At 45.8% G+C, this 15,258-nt stretch overlaps 1 protein-coding gene across 1 annotated transcript in view; it reads left to right on the top strand.

The window, feature by feature from the left end:
• MFSD4A (major facilitator superfamily domain containing 4A) overlaps positions 1–15,258 on the top strand; it is a 307,016-nt gene that overhangs the window by 60,341 nt on the left and 231,417 nt on the right. The window lies entirely within an intron of this gene.

Genomic DNA, 15,258 nt, shown 5'->3' with positions numbered 1-15,258 from the left:
AACAAAAGCTCCGAGAAATAGAGTGCATATTCTATTTAACAGGAATCCAAAGACCAGCGTCTCATTTCCTAGTTGTTCCTGGCCATTAACTAGCTGTGTGACCTGCAGCGAGTTGCTTAACCTCTCTGAACCTCAGTTCCTCATATAAAATGAAGATACTGTGCAGTGTTGCTGAGATTAAATGAGATAAAGTCTATAATTTGCTTAGCGCATAAGCTGGCACATAGTAGACACCCAGTAAATGGTGATGTCATTTATTTTTGCCTCCCCATTCTCCCACAATTGAATTTGAAGTAAAATTAATTGAACTCACTGGGCGAAATGTGATCCTATCATCCCTTTGTAGGCTCTTGGAAGAGAATCATCACTTCTTTTGATTTCCAACCTCCTCCACCATAATACAGAGTAATTATAATACAAAGAAGTATTCTTGTAGAAGCAACATTACCAAAAGATGTTAGCTTTTCTAAAATAATTTTACCAAAGAATGTAAACATATTTTCATTAAGAAATATGTGCTTGGGGGCTGGCCCGTGGTGTAGTGGTTAAGTTTTTGGGCTTGGCTTCGGCAGCCGGGGGTTCCTGGGTGGGGACCTGTGCACTGCTTATCAAGCCATGCGGTGGCAGGCATCCCACATGTAAAGTAGAGGAAGATGGGCATGGATGTTAGCCCAGGGCCAGTCTTCCTCAGCAAAAAGAGGAGGGTTGGCAACAGACGTTAGCTGAGGGCTAATCTTCCTCACCAAAAAAAAAAAAAAATGCTTGAAAAGGAACATGCAATATCTGAATAGCACCAGCAGTCTTGGCCCCTGATATAAATTTTTTTTCTTGCAACAGCTTCCATTTTAGAAACCAAGAGGAAAAAATAAGAATTATTAAGATAGGCTAAGATACACCCATTGGAAACAGTTGTTTATGGAAAGGTTTCGTGAGAAAGCCACACACCAAGAGCAGTTGAGTTGTGGAGCTCCTGTGCAGACTACCCATTCTGCCCAGACTAGCAGTGAACATCTGGTGCAGCCTCTGGGTCTGGCACTGCGTCATGACCCTCTAGACTGAGGTGATAGGATTGTCAATTGCCATGTATTTTTGGAAAAGAGCCCACCTTGGGAGTTCTTAAATTAGTCATCACAAGTCTGTCTGCTTTTAAATTGGCTCTTGTTTTCTTTTTTTTAAACAGAGTACATGTTGACAGCAGAGAAACTAGAAGAAAAGTAGATTTCAGATTAGTGAACTGGGGGGGGAAAAGTTTATTAGTGCGCCTGGTTTTCCCACTCGGGGTTCTATAAATACAGAATCTCTCCATGGGTCCTCACAGGACAGGTGGTTCTGTTTTTGCAAACCCCATGGTGGTTATGTTGGTCAACCAAAAAGACTATGCTTTTTTGTTATCTTGTTTCGTCATTTTCCCACCAGATAGATGGATTCCCAGTCTTAGCCTTAGCTACTCAGGGCTATCTCAAATAAAATTTGCAGATTTTATTTAAGTGTTCAAATATATGTTTTCTGCCTGACCTGCCCTAGACTGTGTTTTTATTTAATTTAATTAATTTATTTATTTATTTATTTTGTGTGTGTGTGTGAGGAAGATCAGCGCTGAGCTAACATCCGTGCTAATCCTCCTCTTTTTGCTGAGGAAGACCGGCTCTGAGCTAACAGCTATTGCCAGTCCTCCTTTTTTTCCCCAAAGCCCGAGTAGATAGTTGTATGTCAAAGTTGCACATCCTTCTAGTTGCTGCAGACTGTGTTTTTTAACCATTACAGTTGTCTCAGCCCTGCCGCCTCTATTCCCCTAATTTAACTACATTTCCTCTCCCAATGACACCTAGTTGCAGTCATTTCTTCTCAAGGCAACTTGTCCTTCCCTCTCTTCTATTTCATTGCTTCATCATTACCCCAAGTTAGTCTCCCTTTTTCCTAAAGAAATATTTCAGGGACTCTGACTGAGCAAGCGTGGAGCCATCCGATGGCCTGTTATGTCTTTCAGGCAATGTCTTGCAGCACAGGAAATGAAGAAGAGATATCCTTTAAGTCATAGGGAGCACCAACAACCCCAGATATGGACAGCTGTGAAGCAAGCTACGCATGACTGAAATGGAAGAATAAAGGTCGGGGACTCTGGGTTCTAGCATTTTAATCTCTCTTAAACTTAAAGCTTGATCTTCCTGAGAAAATCCTTATAATGTATCCTTTCTGGGTCTCACTTTCAACATCTTTAAAAATAAGAGAGACTCATACCTTTCACATCTAGTCTGTGGTGGGTAGAGTAAAAGAAAGACAGTTGATCAAACTATGCTTTGAGCTCTTGTTAAATGACCCTGGAGTTACCATATTTGTGGGGGTTGACACCTTAGAGGAAAAGTTGTCTTTGAAAATAAAATACAGGCTAGCTGTGTATTGAATTTGGCAGCATTTGCTAATCCCACTACCTTTCAAGGCCCTAAAATTCACCAAAGACAACCAGTGAAATGATGGTGAGAGATATCTTTTCACCAAGACTATTATTCTGGGCAAAGAAGTTTCATCCCTAATAATAAGGTTTACAATGAGAGGGTATTCAAGGTCCAGAGAAAAACCCATGAAAAGGTCCTTGAACAAGGTACCTGTAGCCTCTAGGCATGAGGAAAGTTCATGGCAACATCTCTCAGCCCTCCCTGTAATCTTCACACAGCACACTGTTTTCTCAGAGAAGACATGACCAGATATGAGTTACTGCAACCATGTGCCTGGGGCATAGCAACTATTTAATACATTAATGACCTGTCACAAACACACCTCGCTAATAACTTCACATAATTGTCGTCTTTGGAATCTACATTCAATCTTCTTTCCTCCTCCACTAATATTTTTAACCTAAAATAATTTTATTGGTCTTTGACAAATGTACTTTTTCTGGGCTTGTGAAAATTGATATGGAGTACATATGAGAGAAGGAGGAGAGAACTGCTCACTTTATTCCTAACTGCCCCTTGAAAAAGATGTAACTTAATTGACAAAAGCTCCTGAAATCGACCTTGTTTCTAACCATGTAAGATTCTGGGTGGTTTGACCAACTCCTTGTGGGATACATATTGCTCTGAATTTTAAGCCAGAAGTTTTGTTTCTTCTCTTGTATATTTTATGATAACTGGCTGGAAAAAATTTCTTTTTCAATTACAGTTAATTCACCAATGTATAATACTATGCTGTTTACTATGGAAGAAACTCAAAGAGGCTTTGTTCTTTTTTCTAGGAATTTCAGTCTTGGACCGGCGGCATTGACACCCTCAGAGACCATCATTACTATCCATGACTTCCATTGTTTTTAGAGTTCTTTCACGTTATCTGTTATCTCTTTTGATCCTATTGACGTTGGCAAAGAATTCAGCTAAGGATCCACAGATGATGCGGAAGGCGAAGTCAAGCTGACAAATGAAGGGATAATTGCAGCTCTAAACAGGGTTTCATGTTGTGATGAGGCGGGTGTAGGAGAGGGAGGGAAATTACCACCTCCCACCGCATTAGGGAACGTTTCCTGAAAGAGGTGGGGTTTAAAGACTTGGTCCAATTCAAAACTGTGTAATGCCAGCTTTTTTCTTCCTGACTTTATTTATCCAGCTGCAAAACAAAGTTAGTTTTTCTGTGCCGGAGAACTGCTTGTGAGTTGTATACCCAATTCAGAAGTGTGACACAGCCGCCGGCTTCCCTCCTTCAGACTCTCAAAGGAAGGAGATCTGAATTCTGCCTGGGCCCACCTTGTAAAGTAAGAAAATTGTTGGGTCTGTAGGGCTTCTTTTTCTCCCTTCTTTCTCCCAGCTTCTCCGAAAATGCAGCTGTGATGCTGTAACGGATTGAATATGCCTGGGAATCGGATGCCGGTGGGAGAGCCCTCAAGAAGAGGGAGAACGGAGGTTCTCCCATGACAGAGAAGAATCTAGAGGCAAGGTTTCATGGAGAAGAGAGTCCTGGGGAGAGTTTGTTTGGAATTGTACCCTCTCCACTGTATTTGCACTTCATCTTTCTCTCTCCACTTCCTCCCACTCCCACCCCAGCCCTCTCTCTCAGCCTTATTTTTCTTCCTGTGCCTACTTTTCCTTTCCCTTTTAACCTCTGTGCCTTAACCCTGCTAGTGGCCCCCTTGAGAATTTATTAGCCGTGATAGTGGTCCTTGGGCCTGAGAAGATTTCATATCAAAAAATATTTTTTAAGCATTGACCAAGTGCAGAGCACTGCACCAGATACTTTAGGAGATACAAAGATGACTAAGGCCAGTCTCTTCTCTTTAGAAGTTTCTAATGAACAAGAGGGTAAAAACCACTATGATTCAGGCAGGGGTGTTAGTTAAAGAGGTGTAAGAACTGTGTGCTGGGAGTAGGGAGTAGGAGGGTCAGGAGGATCCTCGGGTTCCCACCAGAGAGCATAACCTGAGCACTGCAGGGTGTCGGGGGTTAGAGGAAGTTGGGGAGGACATTCGCAGGGAAAACATTCTGTTTGGAATGCCTTCTCCCCTGCTTTGCCCCCCTGGCTATCTCCCACCTTAGGTCTCAGCTCCAATGCCCCCTGCTCCAGGGAGGCCCCCCAAGCCCCTAGGCTGGGTTTGCGACATCAGCGTCTCCCATCCTGTCCAGTACTGACCCCGTTTGTGGCACTCACCACGCTGACCTGAAATTTCTCATTTGTCTCTTCAACCCTTTGGACTGGCTCCTTGAGAGGAGAGGCTAGGTCTCGTTCACCGTTGCAGCCCAGCACCCAGCACAGTCGCTACCCCAGGAGCTGCTGATAAATGGTCATGGAGCGACCAGACCTTCTAGGCAAGGACGTGGTGTAGCACAGCTTGGAGGCACAAACATGCCTGACAGGGAAGAGCGGTGTGACCAAAGCTCTGCAGCCTCCCTCCACTGCCCCATGGCGTGCTCCATCCGCTGTTGCCTCGGTCTTTATCCTCGTCTCCCTAGCCTTCCACTGGTCAACACGTCCAAGTCTCACCCACCTAGGAAAACGTCCCCTTCAACTGTCAACCTCTCTTTTCCTCTCTTTCCTTCCCTTCAATATCAGACTTCAAGAAATAATGGTTTCTATTTGCTGTCTACACTTTCTCACCTTCCACTCACTCTTCAATCTACCCAGTGTGTCTACTGTCCCCACCATCAACTCTTCCCTACTGAAGGCTGCAGCCATCCTAACTGCCAGATCTGACTTCCCCTTTCCAGGCATTATCCCATTCACCATCTTCTACTCATCCTCCAGACCTGTCTAGACATCGCCTCTTCAGGTGAACGTCCTCTGACCTCCAAAGCAGGCTAGGTGTCCCTTCCTGATATCTTCCCTGAAAGACAATCCTCTCTTGGCTCCCAGGACTCACCTTCTATCTCTCTGGCCAGCTTTTGCCTCTTTTGGGGCTTCTGTCCCACCAGCTCTGAAGAATGGGCTCTATCTTTTGGACTGTTGTCCCTCAACGCACTCCGCATGGAGGATCTCATTCTCTTTCAGGCTTCATTCACCACCCAAATGCTAATAAACCCTAACCTTTACCTCTGACCCTTACTTGTCCCCTGAACTCTGGATCCATGTCTCCAGTTTCCTATAGGATTTCTCCACCCGGATGTCCTCATGATCCCTCCATCTCAGAATATACAACTGGAACTCATTACCCATACCTACCACCCAAACCAAATCCTCCTGTCCAAATTCAGTTGAACGCACTACCCAGACATCTCAGTCATGCTCAATAATTCCTTCTTCCTCACCCTCCACAGACAATTGGTCACCCTGGACTGTTGTATCCTATCTCTGGAATATCTCACATCTGTCCCCTCTTCATGCCTGTCCCCAAGGCTCTCCCATCTCTTGCTACGACTATTGCAGTAGCCTTCTAACTTCTCTCCCAGTTTCCAAGCATTCCTGCCCATCCTCCACATTACCACAAGGAAACTTTCTGAAACACACATTTGATCACGTCACTCGTCTGTTTTAGAGTGTCCAATGATTGATTTCTCTGGTGCTTCCAGGATAAAGTCCAAACTCTAGGCTGGCAGGCCTGCAAAGGGCAAGGTGTAAAGGCCATATCACCCTTCGGTGTTCCCTGTTTTGATCAGTGACCCTTTACAGCCTAATCTCCAGCCTCACACACTACAGCCCCTCAAACACATAAGGCACTTCCAGGACTGCAGCCTTTTGTTTATGTAGCTCCCTCATCCTGGAATGTCACCTCCATCCCGTAGAATTCCTTGAAAGCAAATACTGTGTCAACATCTTCACACACCCAGCGTCTCCCAGCCCAGTGCCTGGCACATAACAGGCACTTGGTAGATATTGAATGAAGAACTCCCACCTCAAGGAAGGCCCAGCTCTCAGATGTTACTTCTCTGCTGCTCCTGACCACTGCCCACCTCCACCCCAGTTAGATGTAATTGTTCCTTCCAGCCTTCATTCATTTAACAAATATTTCTTGAGTTCCTGCTAAGTGCAGGCACCAGGCTAGGAGAGGGCTACAAGAAATCTGAGTCAAGGTACTAGACTGATGAGTAAACACAGCCCTGAGATGAGTGCCGTGATAGGCTCCTTCCGTTACACACTTTCCTGTAGAAAAATTAACACAAAAAGCCAAATCACGACCACCATGCTCATTGGTGAGCACAGTGTCTGGGGAGTGGGAGTGGGTTGGACAAGTCAAATGTTCCATGATGTCTTAATCCGTTCAGGCTGCTATAACAAAATACCACAGACTGTGTAGCTTATAAACAACAGACGTTTCTCTGTCGCAGTTCTGAAGGCTGAGAAGCCCCAGATCAGGGCGCCAGTGTGGTGGCATTCTGGTGACAGCCCACTTCCTGTTTCACAGCCCATGCCTTCTCTGTGTCCTCACAGGGCGGAAGAGGCCAGGGAGCTCTGTGGGGTCTCTTGTATAAAAGCACCAATCCCACTCATGAAGGCTCCATCCTCACAACCTAAGCACCTCCCAAAGACCCCACCTCCTCATCCCATCATCTTTGGGGGTTAGGATTTCAACATATGGATGTTAGGGGGACACCACCATTCAGACCATCACACGTGATGACCGGATGTGCCAGCTGCACAACAGGGCTGCTGGCAGAGAGCCTCTTCTCCTGACCAGCGCCGTCGCTCCCGACACTGTCCTCCTCTGGGCCCCTCTTTCTGTTCCCTGTGGACCATCTCCCTTTTGCTGACATGTTCTCCTTAGCTACAATGGTTTTTTTTAGGTTTCAAATGAATTAATTTGCTCCGATAATGAAATAAAATAAATCTCTGAGATCTTATTTGGTGGCAATCAATCGTTTAACATGAACAATGAGAAGTGGTTTCTTTCTTCAGTTACATCAAACATGTTATTCATAGAACCACATTATTTTTCTCCCTTTATTATTTTTTTGTATTCCATTTCTTTATGGATTTCAAAGTATGTTAAAGCAAGAATGAAGCTACTATGAATACATTATTATTATGCTCTTATGCTGCCAGCATAGCAAATGATTTCACATTTTTTGACAAGATGGCATTCCTTGCTACAAGTTCAGATATAACCATTGTGGTTTTTATTTTTTTTATTTAATTATTTTTATTGAGGTCATATTGGCTTATAACATTATGTAATTACAGGTGTGCATTATTATATATCGGTTTCTGTATAGACTACATCATGTATCTCCTTAGCTATCTTAAAGCAATCTCCTAGTTTCTAGCCAAACTCTGCCACCTCATCCTGGTTCTGTCTCTAACAGAAGAAGAGGAGTGTGTACCTCTTTACAGCCTATATAACATTCTGCTTTGTATTACAGCCATTTGTGCCTTTGGGACGGGGACCTTAGATTCTCTTGCCGAATAGAGTGCTTTACACAACAGACCAACATGTTTGGGTGGGTGAATGGTCACACTTCAGCCTCTTCAAAATCCACTATCTGTGGCCACTGACCATTGTCCACAGCCTCATATCAGAGAATCTCAGTGTTAGAAGGTGCTTAAGGGTCTCGCCCCATGGCGTAGCGGTTAAGGGCGCACACTCCACTGCTGGCGGCCCGGGTTCGGTTCTCGGGCGCGCACCACTTGTCAGGCCATGCTGTGGCAGCATCCCATATAAAGTGGAGGAAGATGGGCATGGATGTTAGCTCAGGGCCAGTCTTCCTCAGCAAGAAGAGGAGGATTGGGATGGATGTGAGCTCAGGGCTGATCTTCCTCACCAAAAAAAAAAAAAAAAAAAGGTGCTTAAAAATAATGTAGACCAACCCTCCCTTAATGATTGAATCCCCTCCACGACCCTGCACCAAGCACTTGTCCAGCCCATGTTCCAATACCTCCAATGCAGAGACCTCCCTGCCTCCTGAAGCAGCCCGTTTACCCTTTGACTATCAAAATCTGTATGCCTGTAGCCTTTCCCCAGCCCCCTGCTCTCCGGAGAACACGGAACAACTCCATTCCTTCCTCCACAGAACAGCCTTTTAAATGGCTGAAGACTGCTCTCCAGCCTCCTGAGGAGTCTGTTTGCCAAGCTAAACGCACCCGCATCCCTTCACCCCTTCCTGGCATGATGGGGTCTCAAGTGTCTTCACCATCTTGCCCGTTGTCCTTGGAAGGCCCTGAGCCTGGCCAGATGGGGCACAACATGGTTTTCTTTTTTTACCTGTTGACCCAAAGACAAAACTCAGTCATAAGCTTCATACAAGCTAAAAGCAAAACAGTTACACGTAAGGTTTGTAAATAGGCTCCAAACACCTGCCGCCCCCTCTACCTGAGACGCATCCCAGCGGGAGCAGGGAGGCAGACGGCACGCACTAAAAATGTTCTTTTTAAAAAGATGCAAGCGCTACCGCTAGAAGTCTGTATTTTCAGAAACTTTCTGTACGCTCACTGAAATTAAGGATTGGGCCAGCTCCAGCCATTCGTCCTCCCAGACGTGCAGTCTCAGCTTCCCGGCACAACACAGACAAGAGTGGTCCGGGCTGACCTCCCAGCGTAACAAGGAGGGGAGGGCTGTGGGCCCGCCCTGCCCTTCCTCTACCCTGTCGCCCATTGTCCCGAATGCCTCCTCCGTTTACTTTCAAGAACCAGACCACGCCAATCGTGCGTAGTCTGCTTCTGCACGTCTCTGAAACTCATTGATCAAAGACCTCCAGGAGGGGTGGCACTGTGTCTACCTCTCCACCCTGTATCCTGCCTTCCCCCATCAAAAACAGCTCTTCAGAAAACACTTCATCGAGTACTTTATGTTCTCTTATGAATTCATGTCACTACATCATTTTCCCAGGGATATTTGCACTTTAAGTGTCATTTCTAATTATGGTCTCCAGTTAAAGAAATTCAAAGCATCAGCTAAGAAGTGAACGTGGTTGGCGGAATGTGCGGCAGGAAGAACCTTCCTTCTTGGGCTTCAGTTTTGTCATCTGTAAACAGAAGGGGTCTGATCCCCGGCTCTGGCCTCTGTGAGTCAATGATTTATCTGGTGTTAGTAAAACCTCATTGTGTTACTCAGGGTTCTCCAGCGAAACAGAACCAAGAGGATGTATATACAGAGAAAGAGATTTGTTATAAGGAATTGGCTCACACAGTTATGGAGGCTGACGAGTTCCGAGATCTGTGGGGTGAGCTGGCCAGCTGGAGACCCAGGAGAGCCAGCAGCATAGTACCAGTCCAAGTCTGAGGCCTGAGAACTAGGAGAACCATGGTGCAGCTCCCGTCTGAAGGCTGGCAGGCCTGAGGCCCAGGAAGAAGGGATATTTCAGTTGAGTCCAAAGGCAGGAAAAAGTTGATGTCCCAATTCAAAGACAGTCAGGAGGGAGGAATTCTGTCTTACTCTGAAGAAGATCAGCTTTTTTTTGTTCTATTCAGGCCTTCAATTGATTGGATGAGGCCCACCCACATTTGCTTTACTCAGTCTACTGATTTAAATGTTAATCTCATCCAAAAACACCTTCACAGACACACCCAAAACAAAGTTTGACCAAAGGTCTGGGCACCCTGTGGCCCAGTCAAGCTGACACATAAAATTAACCATCACACTCATAGAGGTAGATGACCATCACTCAGAAGGCCTGGCCCTGGTTGTGAACAAGAGAGCCATCAGAAGGGCAAGTTCTTTGAACTCCTGCACGTGAAGGCATGGCCATCCTTGGTATGGGACTTCACCTCCGTCCCCTGCCCCCGGCCCACCACCCCCACAATTTCTTTCCACTCCCACTTCACAACTTTAATTTTTTTTCTTTTCTTACATTAAGAAAAATTTAAAAGTATTTTAAGGAAAATATCATCCATAAAATTGATGGATATTAATAAATGAAATACTTCTTTCTATAGCATACTGAAACAAAAACCACAAACTTGTTCAAAAACATGTGAAATCACTCATCACTCACAGAGTTGTACTAAACAGAATCTGAAGGTCGAAAGAAAACATGTGACGCGCAGAGGAAACGCAGCCCGTCTCCAGCCGCCTGACACTGGAAGCAGGCGTGTAGGGCTGCGGTTGTCCACCTGCTCAGGAGGAGGATGGCTTTCATTTGCCCATTCATTTTGTTTGCGCAATAATTCATTTAATCAAGCAAGTGGATTTACTGAGCACCTACTATGTGTAGATACAGATCTAGATTTGGAGCAATACAAGGATGAATAAGATGCAGCTTTTGCCCAGAACAACTTGGTGGGGGAACCAATTGCCTGGGCTTCAGATCTCACTTTAGCATCACTTCTCCTGGGAAGCCCTCTCCTCCCCCCTGCTCGCCCCAGGCCTCGTCTCAGAGGGGGAGTAGGGCCCCTCTCTGCACTCCACTACCCTGTGCCCCTTGGCATAGCACTATCACACATCCTGCAATTGCTTCTGCGCATCTCCCCACCCTCACTGGTCGGGGACTTCCTAGAGGGTAGGGACTGCTCCTCTCTCTTCACCTGTCACAGCTCTGGCACATGGTGGTTGCTTAATAAATGTTTGTGGAAAGAATTAGTAGATGAAGAAGTCAAATTTTGCCCAACATACACGAGTACCACAGTCGCAGTATGCTGCAGGAAGACTGCGGAAGTGATTAACTTCGGGGACCAGAGAAGGAGATGTTTAAGCTGAGAGTTGGAGAATAAATGCAATTTCAGTGGGCAGAGAAGAGGCAGAGGGCTTTCCATGAAGAGAGGGCAGCAAGCGCAAAGGCCCCGAGGCTTAAGAGAGCAAAATTTGATTGAACAGTGGGAGGAAGCTCCTTGTGCTGACGCAGGGTGTGAAGGGCTGGGGGACCAGGGCGATGGCGGTGAAGGGGGCAAAGAGGTGGATGGAGCCACACATGAAGGGCCGTGTGCAGGTGAGTCTCCTGAGGTTCCCGGGGCGCCAAGCATGGGGCACTCAGCTCAGCGCACTGGGAAGATCACTCAGGCTGCAGCACAAGCAGGGACCCTGCAGTAGCAGCAGTCGGGGTGGAGCCTAGAGAAAGGGAGATGGATAGGGTTAACGTGTTAGTCCCGAAGAGAGAGGACATGACAGTGGCAGTGAGGTTAGCAACGAGGCAATCAACGTGCAGGATATTTAGCATGTAGAATCAATAAGACTTGGGGTTTTCTTTATGACCAGTGCATGAGACAGAAAACGTACGTACGATCGATTGAAGTGCTCACATATTTCGAAAGTGTTCATTAAGTCAAAAACACTCTGAACTTGTTTCGTAGAAGGAAATAATCTTTGTCCCTATTTAAAAAACATCCTCCTAGTAGTGGTCTCTCCCCAGTCCTTTGTACTCCTATGTGTTGTTGGCACCTGTCAAGCCGCCTTGTACTGCTAGAAATAACTTTTCACTTGAACATGTCTTATTTTCCCATGAGGACACCTAGAAGTCAGAGAGCAAGGATGGCGCTTTCTACATCTTCACACCCCTGAGCTGTGTGCATCACGGTGCCTTAGGCTTTTCAGGTATTCCGTGAACAGTAATGGTTGATTGATGGATTGCTTGGTGCACATCAGATGAGACGGGTCACAAGTCCTCTGCTTTAAAAATATATACAAGCTTTTAATTTTAGAATATTAGAGGGCCGGCCCCGTGGCTTAGCGGTTAAGTGCGCGCGCTCTGCTGCTGGTGGCCCGGGTTCGGATCCCGGGCGCGCACCGACGCGCCACTTCTCCGGCCATGCTGAGGCCGCGTCCCACATACAGCAACTGGAAGGATGTGCAGCTATGACATACAACTATCTACTGGGGCTTTGGGGGAAAAAATAAATAAATAAAATTAAAAAAAAAAGAGAAATAGAATAATATTAGATTTACAGAAAAGCTTTAAAAACAATGCAGACGCTTCCTACACACCCCTCACCTCTACCTTTTAAAATCGGTGATGGCAGAACACAAATAGCCCTGAGTCAGCGTGCACTTGGACAAGTCGCGTCACCTCAGCAGGCCTCAGCTCTGTCGCTGGTGGAAGAAGGATGCAATGGGGGCCCCCCCCCCCGCATGCCATCCACATGGCACTGCAATCAAGTCATGGAGAGAAGGCCAGCCTCAGGTGGTCTCGGCCTGGGCAGCTGCTCTCCCTGCTGCTCTCTGGCTGACCCGCACCTTGCTTCCCTGGAGCCCGGTCCCTCTCCAGGACTCAGGGCCCTAAGAGGCAGGGGCTGCTCCCAGTCTGCCTCCTCACAGCCCCACCTGAGTGGCCTGTATTTTTATTGCCACAGCCCAGAGGTAACATAGGGGCCAGCATTTGGGGAAAGTAGACAAACACTATTTGATGAAAAGGAGGGAAGGAGAGAGCATTAATGGGGGACTGTAAAGTGCTGAACAATTTACTGGGGGGAGGGGGGTGCAGTGCACAGAATCGGGGCATCATGGAATTCTAGAGCTGTGTCTGTGTCGATGATCTAGTAACCCCCCACTGTACACACAGTAGAATGACTTCTCGAAGGTCAAATGCTAGTAAGGGGCAGACTGGGGCCAAGTGACCCTGCCACCAAGGAACCAAGCTGCCTTCTAACGTGTGTGGAGATCCAGTGACAGTGTTGGGTGTCAGAAGGTCTCAGCTCTGAACAGCCCTCCAGCCAACGGTGACAAAACTGCCAGGCTGCTATAATCAAATCTGACCGTGGAAACCAAGGGCTCCTTCCCCAGTGGCACAAGAAGTAATGTGAGATCCAAGCTGCCTGCCCACCGAGGTTCCCCACCCCTGCTCTCCCTCTCACTGTCACCGGCTCTGCAGGGAGGGGCAACCCAGGCCAGAAATGTACAAGGATGGAGCACTGCCCACCTGACCTCACCCCAGCCTCCTTTCTCCAATCCCTGGGCTCAAGCCACAAGCCAGGACCCAGTGCTCCATCTCCCTTGGGAGATGGGCAGGATCTGGCAAGACGGCGGCAGAGAGGGCTATGGAATAGACTGACTCTTCCTCTCTTCACCACAAGAGTCATATTTTTTCCCTCCTCTAAACTCTGTTAGTATCTTTGATTCATGTTTTGCATTTTCCACTTGCATGCTGCCTGACACAACTATGCACATTTGATGCATCCATACTTGCTCTTTCCACCGAAATTAGACGGTCCGTAAAGGCACGGGCCAGACTGTCTTGTCTGAGCTGCCAAGGGAGAGGACTCAGGAAACCTTCACTACATCTTTGAGGCTACTTGCGGTTTCCTCCTCCTTTCCAGAGTCTCCCTTCTCCCCACTCCTCTCCTCCTCTTCCGTGCTTTTTGGCAAGTTGTGTTCCTGTGAGGAAAGTAGTTTCAAACCTGAGGAGCTACCAACACAAGGCCCAGTTGCCTGTGATTGGTTTAGCTGGTCCTAAATATTGAAAACTTGTGCTAGAAAAGCCCCCCCGAGCCAGAGCTCCTGTTCCCTAAGGATTCGCAGTCTCCCTCTGTGACCCCGAAACAGCTGACACGGGGAGGAGGAGGGCCACTGTCCAGGGCAGAAAGTGGGGCCGCCTGGTGGGAAGGTTCTGGGTTCTGGAGGCACAGACAGGCTGACATGGTTGGCTGACTGGTGGTTCTTTCTGCCTCTTCTCACATCACACACACACTCACACATACACACACAAGCCTTGGGCCAGGCCTTCAACTCTGTTTCAGTGTGGGAGAAATCAGAGAAGTAAAATACATATGTGGGTATACATATAAATACATATATATATATATATATATAATCTATTGTCCTGAACTTGAATTGGAAGTATCAATATAAACTCACAACGTATTTACATTAAAAATTTTTTTTCCTAATTTTGGCCACTGAAAAGGTCTAAAACCAATGACCAATCCAGTAACAAGCACTCTCAATGCTGATATTATGGTCTCTAAGTACCTTTTCCCACAAAAAGCACTCAGAGACCCTCAGAGGAAAGAGCTCATTCCAGGTCGGTGGCAGGAAATATATAAGATAAGCCTGGACATCTAGTCATGCCAGAAAGCAAGGAAGCTTTCAAAAACCAAGTAGGATCTTGTCATAAGGACTCAGAAACCAGCTTGCAGAGGCTCCCCCTGGCCAAAGATGGGAACAATGTGAACATGAATAATAACTGCAAAGGACTAAAACACATCAAATATATTTAAATCCATCAATACATAAAGTCACTAAGAAAAAAACCTCTCTGTCATCATTAGAGGAGACTAAGGAATTAGTTCATTATTTTGAAAACTGGTAAATACAAGGAAGGAGTCAAGCACTTGTTGAAGAAATAAAAGAATATTGTCATTTTCCAATGCCTATGAAATAACAGAGCTAAGACATCGAGGACCACTAACATCAAAAAAGAAAGACAACTAGACAATACACATTCTCTTCTATGGAGGTACACAAATCTACTAAGTATTATTGCAAAAAACCAAATCTGATCTGGTCTCTGACTTTAATTATCAATTTACAAAAAATACAGGGGCAATAAAAACATGTGAACTATTACCATGGGAACGCAGTCAGCAAAATCCAGATGATCTATGGAACAAACAATCCAGTTTCTTTAACAAATAAATTACAAGGAAAAAAATAAAAATTCAGGAGGTACCTATGGATTACAAGAGAGTTAAGAGACACATCAACCAATTGTAACATACAGAACTTATTTTGATTCCAATTTGAATCAAAACTATACAAAAAAAACTTACAAGACAAGGAAATGTGACACTGACTGGATATTTGATTATACTAAGGAATTATTTTTTGGTCTGATAATAGTAATGTGGTTATGCGACTTTTTAATAAAAGTTCTTATCTTTTAGAAATACTTTCTGACATATTTCAGAATGAAATACAATGTCTGAAATTTGCTTCAAAATTATATAGGAGGAGTATACGGAGGTATTGTTAAATAAGTTACA

The sequence above is a fragment of the Diceros bicornis genome, chromosome 4 (genome assembly GCF_020826845.1).
Source record: "Diceros bicornis minor isolate mBicDic1 chromosome 4, mDicBic1.mat.cur, whole genome shotgun sequence".
Lineage (NCBI taxonomy): Eukaryota > Metazoa > Chordata > Mammalia > Perissodactyla > Rhinocerotidae > Diceros > Diceros bicornis.
This window is presented reverse-complemented; position numbering and strand designations above follow the sequence as displayed.